This window comes from Eurytemora carolleeae, unplaced genomic scaffold, assembly GCF_000591075.1.
Source record: "Eurytemora carolleeae unplaced genomic scaffold, Eaff_2.0 scaffold121, whole genome shotgun sequence".
Classification (NCBI taxonomy): domain Eukaryota; kingdom Metazoa; phylum Arthropoda; class Copepoda; order Calanoida; family Temoridae; genus Eurytemora; species Eurytemora carolleeae.
This window is the reverse complement of record NW_019396146.1, coordinates 225944-244087: the sequence shown is the minus strand read 5'-3', so window position 1 is coordinate 244087 and position 18144 is coordinate 225944. Positions and strand designations below refer to the sequence as shown.

General features: G+C 32.8%; 1 long non-coding RNA gene across 1 annotated transcript; it reads left to right on the top strand.

Moving 5' to 3' along the window:
* The first annotated feature begins 3215 nt into the window (after window positions 1–3215).
* Window positions 3216–16612, top strand: LOC111696328 (uncharacterized). Its single transcript, XR_002764051.1, has 6 exons — window positions 3216–3272; window positions 8426–8519; window positions 8915–8993; window positions 10306–10406; window positions 12517–12588; window positions 15160–16612. It is a non-coding gene; the product is annotated as an uncharacterized LOC111696328 (long non-coding RNA).
* The last annotated feature ends 1532 nt before the right edge of the window (window positions 16613–18144 follow it).

Sequence of the window (18144 nt, the reverse complement as noted above, 5' to 3'; positions counted from 1 at the left end):
CATAAGTTTTCTTAGATATTTCAAACATTTGCATAATTCATAGTTTTAAATGGCAAAGATAAGACTGTAGAGTAATCAGTATATTTTTTACCTTTATCCTATATATCTCGATGCTCTCTGAACTAAAAAAAGAATAACCTTTTTGGTTAAACTAGGCTTTTAGAACGCTTCGCGCCAATTTTCTATTTCAATTTTAATTGTGGCTTTATCTGTGATCATCTTCTCTTTGTACAGTTTGCGGAATTGAAAATATTTTTTTAAAACTTTTAAAAACAAAGTTTTGAGATTTTGATCATTCATAAATCTTCCCTGGAGTTATGTACGTGTGGTCACACACAAAATTTGGGACTGATTGGTTCAGTCGTTTTGACGTTTGTTGGATAAAAACAGACAGGCAAGTAAAGTATATATACAGATTATAGGTTTTCAATAGATTTCATATATCGTAAAATACCATGCATGATAAGGCCAACTTTTGATTTTTTTTATGATACACCCAAATGAGATAACGCTTATTTATCATGAAACACCCTGTATTTTACTAAGGTTATAGTGCATAATAAGGCACCCAGTATTTTTGAAGGTAGTGAATACTACGTCTTATCAATCATTAGACACCCTGTATTTTATGAAGCATGGTGTAGACTACGTATAACTTGTAAAGTACGCTGTGAAATTTAGTTGCAAGTTTCCCAGCCTATTCGAGTACAGTTATAGAGTAATCATGTAGAACTATTCTATATACCAGACAGGATATACCACGCTGCTTTAATTTTTAACAGAAGACGGGGTGAAAATGCGGGAAATATCATCTTGGCATTGGTCGTGAATTTTGTTTTTAGTTTTTATCAACGTACATGTGGCAAAAAAAAATTGTTTGACGTTTTCTGGAAAGCAGAATTTTGATATTTAGGATTTACTTATTTTTTTCAAATTAAAAATGGCATGCATTGTGCCAGCACAGGGTAACCAGGCCTTCTGCTGGTGAATTTTTTATAAAAGTTTGTTCAAAACAACTTTAAAAGTTATTTTTGTCACTACTTTTTCTGGCGTTAAACTACGTTTCTTTTTCAAATGTTTAGTTTAGAGCAAAATATAAACTGTATTTTATTATTTTTGGTCCTGGAAGGTAATGCAATTATTCTTATAAACGTTATTCAAAACAAAATAAAAACAGTTTAGGGGTTTAAAACCTAAATATTCTTTGAAAAGACTCGAATATGTGGTCTGATGCTGATATGGTAATTAGTCATCTCTGAAGTCTCATCCTTCTGGTGAAACATTTATACTTATCAAAGAATACTTCAGGAGAATTAAAAGGTCTGGAGAGAAATTTGAAAAATTCTATTAGTACAAGAGATTCATAATACACACACAGATCCAGACTCCTTTGCAAAATTGCATCAACTTTAGAGACTTGGGTCTATGATTTCACCTAAACTGTTTATACCCCTCGTCAAATCATGTACATTTTAGAATTTTTCTTTTTACCTTAAGTTTGAAGGAAGCAATTGGCAAAATTCTTATTATTTTTTGCATTGTATTGCAACTTTTGGATCACCGTGTACAGATATGTAGGATATGGCTGAGTTAACTGAAAGAGATATATGCCTATTATACCCTGTATCTGTTTGACCCCCCTGGAGAAAGTGCTGTCCGACCTGATCAGATAACCAGGTTCAGGCCTAGGCCTGGGTATATGTCCAAAACAAGCCGAATACCTCGCAACTATGCTCCGATAAGATCTAAACGTTTAAATGTCCACGGAATTATAAATCGGTCCGTCGCTTCGGAACTAAATATTTAAATGCTAAACATAAATAGAAAGGTGGACACTAGGAGGACATTTTCTTGGCATGTGCACTAGAGATGTGGCAAGATGCACAAATTGTACCCACACCCCCTAAAACACTAACTAACACTATACTCTCTGGCTAGGCGTATACAGGAATTTGTGTAGCGGGGGATGGAGGCTTTAAAGAAGTATAATAACTCCCATAGCATCCCCCTTTATCCCGCCTAGCCCCTTCTGAGGGTTAAAAAGGGGGGGGGGGCATTTGTAATAACATTAAATGTAAACTTTATGTGAAACGATTTTTCTTTGAAATGTATAATATAGGAAAAATATAAATCTTCTCAATGCATTAACAGCTGGTATGCAGCAAGAAGAGAAACCCCTGGCACGAATTATGATGTCCGAAACCCACTTTGAAGGGACTGCAAACGTAATGTCAAGAGATCCTCATTTTTAGAGTTGCGTGTCCTTTCACAACATTACCCTTAAAACTAATTGCCGAACCTATTCTGATTAATTAACTGAATCCCGGCCTTGTAATTGTTAAACATTATGTTTGCAAGCAAGTATCACTTGAAATTACATTCCTCATAAAAGGAATAAATAATAGCTTCAAAACATGTGAAATATACCCCCACCTACCTGTTCTATTATCCCCCCCACAAGCCTCTTTTATATAATATGCATTCCTTTTATTTGATTTTATTATGGTTTGTCCAAATATAGAGTTGTAATTAAACTAAACCACAGTATGTAATAAACCGCTTAAATAGTTGCTTAACCCTATACAAGCATCCAACACCCCCCCCCCTCAATGTTTACATCTAAAGAGTGTCGGTGGATTTGTAGCCTTTATATCTTGGTCTGGTCAAAATGACGAAAGTATCCCTATTTTTTCATATCAAAAATTCATTTTATTTAATTGAAGTTCTCTCTATATTAATGTTGGATTTATATGCAACAATAAACTACGTTATCTTACCAATATTTTAAACGATGAAGGGGAAGAGACGCACCTCTGCCCCTTTCGTAAAAGTAAATTCAACATATATGAAGCATAAAGTCTGACCGCGTCAACCTTGTTGCACCGGCTAGTCCTGTTGGTTGTCTGCTTTATTAACCCCAATGTCCGTGCGGTACAGCACAAACTGGGACCGGAAAGCTTGACCCGGCTCGGAAATCAAAATGTACTCTGGCTGCCCGTGTACCGTTGTGAATCGGGCATAGCACATTTTAAATTGAGGTTCGCTTGAAATCTTTCTTCATGACCCCCCTTATAGTTCCTACTTTTTACAGGGTTTTACAGGGTTTTACACTCATCAAAGAGGTTCGCATATCAAGGGTTAAACTGAGTTATTCAGTAGTGTGATGTAAATGTAATATTCAGAACTATTTTAATAGATGTTTAGTACTAGTTTAGCTGGGTTTCAGTGAACACACATAAATATGTTCTTTTTCTTAATCTTACAATTTTTAGGTAGGTTTGGTCAAAGGTACTAATTTTTAATACTCATATCTTTGTAGCCTTATATTTCGTAAAACTTTCATATTTCAAACTATGCAATCTTTCAGATCAAAAAGTCTGAGAAATTAAATTTTATGCAATCGGGTTTCGAAGATATAGTGATTGAAAAATCAAAGAATTCCCCCGAATATTTAGATCCTTTTATTCTTAACAAAAATTACAGAACCGTTCTTCTTTCATGAAAAACAGGATTCAGTAATAATAAATTAATAGTTAAAAATAAATTAATCGTAAAAAACAGACTATACAGTAATAACCAGAAAACTGTAGAATAGAAGGACGACATTAAAGCAATACTAAAGTGCATTTGATGTTGTTACAAAGCATTTATTACGTGAAATGGGTTTATTTCCACTGCACAATATCTGGTGCCGTTGGACTATATAGGGTCGGCTTCCTATTTCAGAGTTTTCTGATATCACTGTAGGAAACATAGAGAATAGAATATATAGAGAGGAATTAAAAGAATCTCTCGGTATGAATTTTTTCAGTCCCTTTCAGCCTGAAAGGGAGTTCAAAGTGTACAAATCATGTAAATGTTCACAAATTATATGCAGTAGAGTACATTAATACAGCATGTTCCCTAGACTATTCATTTCAATTTAGAATTTTTTAAACTGTTAAATAAACTTTATAATGAATTAGGTGAATAAAAAACATCATATGATTTATAGTTATAACGGAAAATCATCGTTTGTAAAGTGGAAGGCATAGAGCCTATGTGAAATGATCATTGGTCAATTATGAAACCAGCCTATTTCATAATTTGGTTTTCTTTTAACAATAATTTTAGATTTTCTGTAAAATGATATTCCAGGGCCCAACAGGTCATATAGCATGATTTTGTGAAGTACACCTGCAGTATGGAAACAGTACAACAAAATGGCCGTTTTACACTTTTTTCTAGTTAATTCCTATCTATATATTCTATTCTCTATGGTAGGAAACCCCATATGTTCGCTTACAAAGAAAGTGTACTGCAGATTCTGGAAGAAAAAGAAAACAAATTTCGGCCTGAAAAGCACAAACTTTGTTTACATTCTGACTAGAGGAACTGCAGTACACTTTTTATATATACAAAGCTTTGTGTGTTCCTGGTATATTTTTCTTGGTTTAAGCCTTTAGAAACTGTATAATACATCTACAGGGATACCTTCAAAGGATGAAACTGTAAAGACGACCTGAAACTAATAGTATAGGACAATCCCATGGTTAAATTAACTCTCCTGCTTGAATATTGTCTTTTGATGTTTTATTTAAAGATTTGGCAAAGATACAAACAAGTTGACAGTTGCAGAGAATCGGGAGAACATGAGGAAATGCAGACAGTTAGATTCCGTACAGTCGTCTTAGAAGTCTCCTTCTTTATGGGTAACCCTGTAGCTGTTAGGTTTAACAACGGTTGCTACATTAATAATTAAAAAATATATCAAATACATAAACCGTACTTACTTTATCCGACCGACCTTGCTTGGTTTCAGTAGAGAATAAGGCTCAATGTTGAGCCTTATTAAATTCAAATAATAAAAGGAGCAAACCTAAGTAATTAAGGCTCCCTTGAGATATCGTCGTTTTCAGATTTGTTGCTTATTTGCAGAAAATAAACTGTCTAAACCTCCTATTTTTATAAAACATATTATATATATATTTTCGTATAAGTTTGACACAGTTTTATATCAATTTCTCCAGAGAGAGGAACAACTCCTAAAATGCTTAGATTTCAGCATATAACCCCTTTCATTTTTCCTTTACAGCAGAGTTATAATGCAAGGAAAGTTATTTCAGAGGTTTACGCGTCTTTTCTACTGCAATGTACGTTGTCTCTGGGCGGTAATGTAAACACAAGACGGATGGCGAAGTAAGACATGGGATCCATCTTTCACATTTAAAACTAATGAAATATTTTGGTCAAAGGAAAATATTATGTGAATTATCAAAATTATCAAAATTTAATACTTTAAACCTCCTCGGATACTAATCGAACACTGATGCATTTATTGCTGTTTACAAATTCCGCCCAGAGAAAACTGTTTTCAATATGTACGCAGAGTATACGCAACTTGCATTTTAACCTTGCTTTACAGCCCCTTTAACTCAATATCTAAAAGTATCCACATTCCTCACGTATGAACATTTAAGATATTATAATATTTTCCCGTTATCTTTCTACAGAGTATGGTATAGGTCTCTTTTAACTAAAAACTTCAAATCATTTTACGCAGATTAATTTTTATGCCATTTAAACACTAAACCGCTTCCTGCTATTCTGATCCAATATTTTAGTTTTATATTATATCATGACTGAATTATACAACAGTAAACTTTCATTGAATAATTTTTCAAGAATTGTGCCATTGAAGGATTAGTGAGTTATTCAATTTAATCATGACATTCACAGAATAGTGAATTTTATTGGAGTTCTTTATTACATCATATAAAGAAATGACAATGAACTTTATTGAATTATTTTATAACATCTTGACATTTACAGATTAGTGAATTTTAAAGAATAAATTTATGTCGTACGTCACCGCAATATCTAGACAACTTGTAGAATTCATCACTTTTTAAGTTGAAATAACGACGATATCTTCCTCATTGTTACCCAGATAAATGTTTAAATGGTACCGTTGTTGATAGGACCTGTAATGGGTTGGTAACATGAAATTAAATCAACCAGTCCTATAGAACATTTACTTTTGGTTTGAAGTATATTAAGTGTTTATAAGAAAATTAATGTCACGTATCTTGTATGCATGTAACCTTGTACTTTTCAACAGTAATCAATTATTTCATTACTTTTTCATTCAAGATTGAATTCTCTCTCTACCTGATTTAAATGAATTATTGAAAAAGATAACTTCATAATATTTATTTAACAATGTAATAGTTTTTACAAAATCGGGATATTTCTCTGTCAGGAATTCCTATGATACTTTCTCCAAACTTTTTTCTTTTTGGATCGGCTGGCATTGTAAACGCAGACTCTCCTATTCTTGGTTGGTTTGGCAGTTGTATATCATAAATACTTTGCTTGGCAGTGGCACCAACGAACCTGAATTTATCAGAATTGTTCATTGAACTTGTATACATAATACTCCAAATTTTGAAGACGAAATTTAGACAATCTCCATGTTCACTGCTCAATTGCAGTATTTTATGTTCATTGAACTATTTAATCAAAAATTGAGTCCAAAAGTCGTCTTTATATTTCCCAGTTTTATTTTCACCAATGTATTTCTTTAATCCACCTTTTTAAAATCCTCCAATAATTCATGCCTCAAAACTGTTGTAATCAACTTTAAAAGACTGCTAAGTAAAAGGTCGTCCATTAATTCGTATTTTTAACGAAATTTTCTGTAATATTTTTTCTTTAATGGTTGATATTTCTGAAACAAAATCCCCATAAATCAATTGAAGAGTAAGATTAATACATTAATTTATGCGATATCATTTCTTTGCCTAAGATTAAACAGAAGACGACATTTACAAAAAAAAATTATTTACCGTTTATAATATTTGAAATTTCTGGTCCCCTCTCTTCTTCATCGCCTAAAATTCTATTCCATAGAACCTCAGGAACAATATTTGACGATATCTGAAAATTTTCACTAACAATTATTGGCTATTTTTAATACAAAAGAGATGCGTAACTTTATCACAAATTCAGCTATAATTCACCAGACGATCCGTATATCCAACAAATGATTAAATAAATTTTAAAATACAAATAAATATCGTTAATTTTAGCTATTTTTTAGCACAAAACATTCACAATTGAGTTAAATAACTAAGGTTTTAATGTCGATCGCTAGACTCTCAAACAACCAAAATAACCAATGACGTCAAAATACAGCTGTACTGGCGTACACAATAGTCGGATAAATTTCCAACGCCTCGTCTTTATAATTAGCAAAGTCTTTGCCTTTAACAAATACACCCGTAAATTTTTGAAGAATTTATCAAATGTCGTCCTCTGGCTTCTAACTGATACTTTCTATATGAGGATAGCTTCATTTTACTTACTTGTTTTTTTTTATGTTTTTGATAAATACTGGAGAATTTAATTCTGTGTGTACCGTAAGGTATAATTGTGTATGTACTGTAAGGTTTAATTCTGTGTGTACTGCAGGGTTTTATTCTGTGTGTACTGTAGGGTTATATGCTGGGTTTACTGCAGGTTTAATTCTGTCTTTACTGTAAGGCTTTATTCTGTGTGTACTGTAGGGTTGCAGGGTTTTATTCTGGGTGTAGTGCAGAATTAAATTCTGTGAGTACTAAGGGTTAATTGTGTGTTTACTGTAGGGTTTAATTCTGTATGTACTGCAGGGTCTAATTCTGTGCGTACTTTTGGGTTTTATTTTGTGTGTACTGTAGGATTTTATTTTGGGTGTACTGCAGGTTTAGTTCTGTGTGCACTGTAAGGTTTTATTCTGTGTTTACTGTAGGGTTTAATTCTGTGTGTACTGCAGGGTTTTATTCTGGGTGTACTGCAGAATTAAATTCTGTGAGTACTATAGGGTTAATTGTGTGTTTACTATAGGGTTGGGTTTAATTCTGTCTATACTGTAGGGTTTAATTCTGTTTATACTGTAGGGATTAATTCTGTTTATANTTTGAACTGTAGTGTTTAATTCTGTTTATAAAGTAGGGTTTAATTCTGTTTATACTGTAGGGTTTAATTCTTTTTATACTGTAGTGTTTAATTTTATTTATATTGTAGGGTTTAATTCTGTTTATACTGTAGGGTTTAATTCTGTTTTTACTGTAGGGTTTAATTCTGTTTATACTGAAGGGTTTAATTCTGTTTATCCTGTAGGGTTTAATTCTGTTTTACTGTAGGGTTTAATTCTGTTTATACTGTAGGGTTTAATTCTGTTTATACTGTAGAGTTTAATTCTGTTTATACTGTAGGGTTTAATTCTGTTTATAATGTAGGGTTTAATTCTGTTTATCCTGTAGGGTTTAATTTTATCTTGTGTCTTTGAACAGTTTAACTGTTCAATGAGTTTGGCGATTGATCAAGCTTCAGTTTTTCAAAGAAAATTCATACGTTGAATTATGAATAATTAAATATTTTAGTTTATATTGCACAACATGTACAGGTACAGTTTTGAGCTGCAGTACAGATCCTCCTTCTGAACATGGACCATGTAATTCATTACTTCAACGATGGACTTTTAGTGAAGGAGCTTGCAGGTGATGGACAGATGCTTGGTGGAAGGCATCCAGGAATTGTTAAAGAGACTGTAGAAGTAATTCCAAGTTACTCTCCCTTTAATGTGTAGCTTTTCCGATTCACAACGGCACTCTTTAAACCTTTGCTTGATCAAGAATACAAGATACATCGTTTTTTCTTTAAAAGTGACATTGCGTAAAATAAAAAAAATGTTAAAAGAATTCCACAATTGTTGTTCAGATATGGGTTTAAAGGGTACCGTTGTGAATCGGACATGCCAGACTATAAATGGAGAGAGTCACTAAAACATATTGTCAACAATAGAGTTCCCTACCTAGATAGTTAAATAAGATCTCAGTATGTAAGTATGATTCTGGGGAAATTCAAAGACGACATTTGAAATCATGTTTTCCAGGTTGTTTATCTACGGCGGTTGTGAGGGAAATGGAAACAATTAAAGAACTTACCAAGATTGTAATAAGGCGTGCAGGGAGGTAAAATTATACATTTCCAGCCAATTAGTATATTTTTTATTTGTTATTATGAGGATTTTTTAATGTCTAATTTCTTAGTTATCATTGGAAAGCAGGGAGTATAGGAATAGAAGGGAGATATAACTGACACGGCCCTCCCTACCATATGCAGATTATATACATGCTTTGCAGACGGTACTTCATTTGAATTCTGAATAAGAAATATTTGTCTGATGTACAATTATCGAGTATACAATAACCTATTCTGAATATTTCTTATACAAATGGAGTACCGTCTGCAAAGCATGTATTATCAAATAGCAGGGCGGGCCGCGTCAGTTTTATCTCCCTTCTATTCCTTACTCCCAGTTGGAAAGTCAGATAATCTTCCTTACAAAACTGAAGAAAAAAATTTAATATAATATTTATCCGCGCAATCTTAAAGATACAATCACGTTAGACCACAATACGGTCTCAAAAGACATATAATCTTTTAAATACTTAAATTCATCCATTATCCTAATTCTCAATGTTGATTGAGGCACCCTGGGTATATATTGATTTACAATTTATTCAGTGGTCAGCGTTTGTAACAATACAATGAAAGCAGCTTTCCTACGATGGTAGGAAATTATATCAATATAATGAAGACGACCTTTTTAATTTAAGTTTTAATTGTTAACAAGCTTTTTTCAAATTATAAGTTTACAAGTAATTAAAAGACGCTTTTCAAATTGACAGCTTCTCCTGACTTCTATGTTTTTGTGTATATATGCTGTTCAAAAGCTTGATATAAATCGAAAGTCGTCTTCATTATATTGATATAATCCTCTACCACAGTATAAAAGTTATGCTTTTTAAATTTATTTATTTATTTATATATTAATAGTATATATATAATATATATGGAACCAATATATTAACATGGAAACAAAGATATGCTAAAATTTATGTTTCGCTTATCTATGTTGTGATGTTTATGTGTGTCAAATTCCAGTGTACACTACGATGACGACTCTAAGTTAGTTTGAAATTTTTTAGATACAGGGTGTCCCACGAAACATAACAGTTGGTAAATTATTTGGAAGGTCTTCTTCCCTATATCTGTAATAGATATTAAAGATTTTTTTGAATTTTATTCGTTTAATAAAATCTTTTACTAAAATATATTTCTCTTTGAAATCAATTTTACTATTGTATGACTACCATTAAATATTCTTATAATTCTGGTTGGTATTAAACAACTTAATTAATTATGGAAGAAGACATTTTTAATTATTCCCCAAATGTCATGTTTCGTGGGACGCCCTTTAGATGAGAGAATTATGTTTAGAAAGATGCTCGTATTCCTGTAGAAGTGGGATTACCCGTCAACCGAGGGATTTGTTTTGATCCTCCAGCAGATCCGGAATCATGCTTTCAATCCCTTCAGAGGTAGGTCACTGGGATCCTCAGGCAGAGACGGGATAATACTTTCAATCCCCCAAAAGTAAGTCACTGGGATCCACCAGGAGATCCGGGATCATGCTTTCAATCCCTGCACAGGTAGGTCACTGGGATCCACCAGTAGATACGGGATCATGCTTTCTATCCCTGCACAGGTAGGTCACTGGGATCCTCCAGCAGATCCGGGATCATGCTTTCAATCCCTTCAAAGGTAGGTCACTGGGATCCTCCAGCAGATCCGGGATCATACTTTCAATCCCTGCACAGGTAGGTCACTGGGATCCACCAGTAGATACGGGATCATGCTTTCTATCCCTGCACAGGTAGGTCACTGGGATCCACCAGTAGATCCGGGATCGTGCTTTCAATCCCTCACAGGTAGGGCACTGGGATCCACCAGTAGATACGGGATCATGCTTTCAATCCCTTCAGGTAGGCCACTGGGATCCTCCAGCAGATCCGGGATCATGCTTTCAATCCCTTCACAGGTAGGCCACTGGGATCCTCCAGCAGATCCGGGATCATGCTTTCAATCCCTTCACAGGTAGGTCACTGGGATCCACCAGTAGATACGGGATCATACTTTCAATCCCCGCACAGGTAGGCCACTGGGATCCAGAGATTAAAAAGCTCTCATTCAAACCCCGATCCCAATTACTTTACAAAAGACTAAAGCTTGACACAAGTGCTGTTAAAATGTAAAATATACATATCTATAGGACTACAATAAGTAAAACTGAGATAGTGTTGTAAAATATACATATCTATAGGACTACAATAAGTAAAACTGAGATAGTGTTGTAAAATATACATATCTATAGGACTACAATAAGTAAAACTGAGATAGTGTTGTAAAATATACATATCTATAGGACTACAATAAGTAAAACTGAGATAGTGTTGTAAAATATACATATCTATAGGACTACAATAAGTAAAACTGAGATAGTGTTGTAAAATATACATATCTATAGGACTACAATAAGTAAAACTGAGATAGTGTTGTAAAATATACATATCTATAGGACTACAATAAGTAAAACTGAGATAGTGTTGTAAAATATACATATCTATAGGACTACAATAAGTAAAACTGAGATAGTGTTGTAAAATATACATATCTATAGGACTACAATAAGTAAAACTGAGATAGTGTTGTAAAATATACATATCTATAGGACTACAATAAGTAAAACTGAGATAGTGTTGTAAAATATACATATCTATAGGACTACAATAAGTAAAACTGAGATAGTGTTGTAAAATATACATATCTATAGGACTACAATAAGTAAAACTGAGATAGTGTTGTAAAATATACATATCTATAGGACTACAATAAGTAAAACTGAGATAGTGTTGTAAAATATACATATCTATAGGACTACAATAAGTAAAACTGAGATAGTGTTGTAAAATATACATATCTATAGGACTACAATAAGTAAAACTGAGATAGTGTTGTAAAATATTCATATCTATAGGACTACAATAAGTAAAACTGAGATAGTGTTGTAAAATAAATGGCATAAGCGCAGTTGCGACACTTTAAAGTTGACCTAGTCTTAAAAACTGATGGAAATTTTATAATTATCTGGATCTTGTTGAGGTCAAAATACAGTTAAACCCTAAATAAGCCATATATCGAAAGAATTCATCAAATGTCGTATTTTTCACTTTCTGATGGAATGTTGCAGGCATTTAATTTTTTAATTGAATGAATATGGAGCTGTTTAAAACTGTTCACCGCATATTCATGGCTATTTATTTATTTTCGCAAATACTGAGATTTTTGTAAAATAGTATAAAACCCATTGAAAAATTGTCAAGTCGACACTTGATAAATTCTTTCAATATATGACTTATTTAGGGTTTAACTGTACATTAATAGATATATCTTTAATCCCTTTGGGAAAGAATATTCACAATGAACTTTACAGCTTTCCATGGACGATCCCTTGAAATTAAACGTATATTCCCATTAATCCTCAAATTAAACGTATATTCCCATTAATCCTCAAATTAAACGTATATTCCCATTAATCCTCAAATTAAACGTATATTCTCATTAATCCTCAAAAATCTGTGTTTTGTTTAGATGGACTTTTATACTTGAAAGTGGACTTTGCCAGCCGTATCTTTACTCAGGATGTAAACAAGGATTGAACAGGTCTAATTTTTCTATACTTTTCAATTTATCATAGGTTAAAGAAATTAGAAAGACACAATTTTACGTGACCTTAAAGTAAATAGTGGCACTTTCAAGTCACAATGTTACACGTTATGCATTTATCTAATCGAGGATTAATGAAAATTATAATTGTTTAGACAATAGTACATTAAATGTGTAGAGAAATGTGACATGAGTAGAGAAATGTGGCATGAGTAGAGAAATGTGGCATGAGTAGAGGAATGTGGCATGAGTAGAGAAATGTGGCATGAGTAGAGGAATGTGGCATGAGTAGAGAAATGTGGCATGAGTAGAGAAATGTGGCATGAGTAGAGGAATGTGGCATGAGTAGAGAATTGTGGCATGAGTAGAGAAATATGCATGAGTAGAGGAATGTGGCATGAGTAGAGAAATGTGGCATGAGTAGAGGAATGTGGTTTGAGTAGAGAAATGTGGCATGAGAAGAGGAATGTGGCATGAGAAGAGAAATGAAGCATGAGTAGAAAAATGTGGCATGAGTAGAGAAATGTGCGTGAATAGAGAAATGTGGCATGAGAAGAGAAATGTGGCATGAGTAGAGGAATGTGGCATGAGTAGAGAAATGTGGCATGAGTAGAGAAATGAAGCATGAGTAGAGAAATGAAGCATGAGTAGAAAAATATGGCATGAGTAGAGAAATGTGCCATGAGTAGAGAAATATGGCATGAGTAGAGAAATGTGGCATGAGTAGAGAAATGTGCATGAGTAGAGAAATGTGATATGAGTAGAGAAATGTGCATGAGTAGAGAAATGTGGCATGATTAAAGAAATGTGCATGAGTAGAGAAATGTGGCTTGAGTAGAGAAATGAAGCATGAGTAGAGAATTGTGGCATGATTGTCTTTTAAAGGGACTGTAAGCGGAATTCCATGTAACCCTCTATGCAAAGATTGAAATGTTTACAGCTGTACTCTTGAAACTTTTATCTGATCAATATTGTGGAAGATACCTCGATTTGTGAGTTTATACATTGCTTCATAAAAACAAGAAATGATCAAGTCACCTGCAAATAAAAATAAACAGTTCAAAGAAACAATAACATTAAAAGCTAATAAATACTTGATCAGATAAAGCTTCACCGTTATTAATCGGGAATTTTCATCTTTGCATGGAGGGTCACTTGAAATTACGCATAAAGTTCCCCTTTCAGTAAGTTAATCTTGTAATCATTCAGTCTTGTAACTTTCTGAAAATGCTTACATCGTATTTCTCGAAAGGAACCAGTTACAAATTATATACTTTTATCAAAATTTTAATTCAAACAAATCAAGAAGACGACAATCGTTTTACTGTTTTCTGGCTACCACTGTATTCTGGATGCCACCACTGTATTATGGATACCACTGTATTCTGGATGCCACCACTTTTTTCTAGATACCACTGTATTCTGGATACCACTGTATTCTGGATACCACCACTGTATTCTGGATACCACTGTATTCTGGATACCCTTGTATTCTGGATACCGCTGTATTCTGGATACCAATGTATTCCGGATACCACCACTGTATTCTGGATATAACTGTATTCTGGATACCGCTGTATTCTGGATACCACTGTATTCTAGAAACTACTATGTTCTAGATACCACTGTATTCTGGATACCACTGTATTCTGGAAGCCACCACTGTATTCTGGATACCGCTGTATTCTAGATACCACTGTATTCTAGATACTACTGTATTCTGGATACCACTGTATTCTGGATACCACTGTATTCTGGATACCACTGTATTATATATGCTACTGTATTATTGATACCACTGTATTCTAGAAACCACTGTATTATTGATACCACTCTATTCTGGATACCACTGTATTTTGAATACCACTTTATTCTTGATTCCACAGTATTCCGGATACCACTGTTTTCTGGATACTATTGTTATCTGGAAACCACTGTATTCTGAATACTTCTGTATTCTGGATATCACTTAATTCTGGATACTAGTTTTCTGGCTATCACTGTCTTCTGGATGCTTCTGTATTCTGGATACCACTGTATTCTGTATACTCCTGTATTCTGGATACTCGTGTATTATGGATACCACTGTACTCTTGATACCACTGTATTCTGGATACCACTGTATTCTGGATACTTCTGTATTCAGGAAACCACTGTATTCTGGATACTCCTGTATTATGGATACCCCTGTATTCTGGATACCACTGTATTCTGGATACCACTGTATTCTGGATACTCCTGTATTCTGGATACCACTGTATTGTGGATACTCCTGTATTCTGGATACCACTGTATTCTGGATACCACTATATTCTGGATACCACTGTATTCTGAATACTCCTGTATTCTGGATACCACTGTATTATGGATACAACTGTACTCTGGATACATGCACAGTATTCTGGATACCACTGTATTCGGGATACCACTGTATTTGGGATACCACAGTATTCTGGATACCACTGTATTCGGGATACCACTGTATTCGGAATACCACTGTATTCTGGATACTACTGTATTCTGGATACCACTGTATTCTGGATACCATTGTTATCATGCTTTTTTCAGTTTCCGAACCCGGAAAGAATGTGAGAAGGCGTGTTCCCAGTATTCAACGCGTACAAGGGTCTTAAATCTTTAACCAAGAAAACAAGAAACAAAATCAAGAATAGTATTTGAAATTTAGAATTAAGAATATGAGCAATAGTTGATATGTAGATGAAAAACCTATCTGTAAAATTTATCTTGTTAATGCATACGTCAACAATATTTAGAATCGAAAATAAACTAAATATTGAAGAACTGTGGTCAAACTTTCCTAAAATTTAATAAAATCTTTTGAGCATAGAAATCTACAAACCATATTTCTTTTCAAACTACAATATTTTCGTTTATTGTGATACTAACCCATAGCATTCCATATATTTTTGAAAAACCCTTGGCCTCTAACTTAATAATCTGTAAAAAAAAATTCCAAGATTCCAAATATTTATTCCGAAATCTAGTTATCCCAAAAAATCATAAATTATAAATTTTTGAAAAGAGGGACCCATCGAATTCAAAAATGCAAACAAATTGCATAATTTCAAAGTGTGTGTAGTATTAATGAAAAACAGAAAATTTGTAAATCTACTTTAAAGACGTCTTTGCAATAGGTAACAATACATTTCCTTTCAAAACATGTTCAATCTGAGGCCGAATTTAAAGAATTTAAGCCGGGGCTTACATATGGTTTGTTCCATACTTAAAATTGTGTTTCAAGATTTAAGCCGGCGCTTAATTGAAACCGGTCTTAGGTGGATTTAAGACACGACGGCTCAAATTCATTAAATTCTGGCACTGCTTTCTGTTGTCGAGAGTTGTATAATGACAAGAAGTAAATCGGTATAAATACATATTTATTCTGATTTTAAAAAAAGAAGTGCGTGAAAAGGAATACTTAAAGACTTTAAAAAGTCACTTTTTTACATTTTAAATTAATTTGCACTGAATATTAGAAACTTTTAATGATTTTAAAAAATGTAATTCTAACGTGTATGAAATACAAAACTCGTTCGAAAAATTCTAATGTTTTGTTTAATATACAAATAGCCCCCCATGTATACGCCCCTCAGCCCAGCGTTTTCAAATAAAAGATTGAAATACAAAATCGCGCAACCTCGAGCACAGGAAATCTCGCAAATCGCCAATATTAGGCTAAGCTATATAATCAGCATACAGTTCAACTCAACACTTCGGAGACATCAAAAGAATTTATAAAATGTTTTTTTTTTCTAAATCTACTGATATCGGAATTTTGAATGCTGCACTTTTTTAGTTTTTCGATTTAATAATTATATGGAGCTCTTCAAAACTGTTCTTGCATATGTTATGGCAATTTTTTTTTTAAATTACTGAGTTTTAATGCTTATACAACACCCATTAAACAATTGTCAAGCCGACATTTTATAAATCCTTTCGATACCTCCGAAGTTCTGGGTCTTTTTGAGAATAATGTTAAAAAATGTTTAAACCTTTTCAAATGATTTAAGCGTTTAAAAGCAAAAAAAAATTATTTAAACATCGCCTCATCTATAGCTCTGAATGTATAAATTGTTAATTGTTAAATAGTATTGAAATGCAATATGTGTAATGTGTATTTTGGTTGATACAGAGCATGTTAACCAGAAAACTGTAAGATCTATAATATTAATTATATTTGTTGTTGTTTTAAAATAGTATTTCTCAAGAGCTCTGGCTTATGCTCATTAAAAAAACTAAAGCCATATCTTAAGCGTCTTTTTGAATACGTTACAAGGAATTTTCACATACTATTTTCGTTTTCTAAATAAGGAACAGATCTTATGATGAGACAAGTCAAATAGGTTGTCAAGTACAATAGATGGCAACACAGAATGCGTACACTTTCATTACAGCTGATTAAACGTCATAAGTGTCAACACGAATTTTCTGTCTGACAAAACTATAAATAAAAGTGATATTGTTAGACTAAAGTGCTTATCTTTTAGTGAAATTAGTGCAATTTTATGTGTTCTTTATTTCTGTTTTTACACTTTTTCATTTAACGTTCTATAGACTAAATAACAGGGTTGAAACTGATATTGTACGGAACCCTTTAACATTGTAATTCGAAAGTATAACGTTAAAACATATTTCAGAAATGTTTAATGATATCTTTGGAGAAGTGCTCTGGAAANTATTTTTTACGTATTCCTACAAAGACGACATTTATCTCCACCGAATCTTTGAAATCATACCACCAACTAATTAGAGGACATGTCGTCTTTCTTCTTTCATTTGCCACATATGACGTTGTGCGCAGTTGGTCGATTTTTATGTTGCCATCTATTGTACTTGTCAACCTATTTGAGACAAGTAGTTTCGGAGAAAATGCGCGAAATTAAATTCAGAAACTCGGCAATTAACCTATTTTAATAACACTCTTTTATGCGCATTCTCCTATTAAAAAACTCGTATTGTAAAAATAAAATTTGAAAGAAACGTTTTTCAATACTGAAATTGCTCGTTTTCTTAATTTAAATTGAAAAGAAAAAATATAGGTTTGAATATTTAACGGAAATAAAAAAGGAAAAAGCAAAATAATTGTCTTTTAGATGTATGAGGAATATTAATTATGAAATAGATTAGAAAAGTGTATTGCTTGATCAAATCATCGATAGAATTCTATATAATGAAATAAATAGAATGAAAATATTCGTAAAATAAATAATAAATAAAATCCAAAATAAAAATAAATATATGTACGAATAAGAATATTCCATTACAAATCAGTTAAAGACAAAAATCAAATTTAAAATTTCCAAATATATTATTCTTAAATATTATTTTTTTTTTGAACAATGAACATATTTGAAAATACTTCTATTTAGACATACTTTCATCAAAAACATTGTTATCTTATGTAAGATCATATCTAAATAGGCAGTGTAGAACAATAATATTATTTTCAAATTGTTATTTTCTTTTTAATTTTCTTGTTTACCATTGCAAGCTGAACCATTTCTTAAATGTCAATGCCCTCCCCCCTCCCTT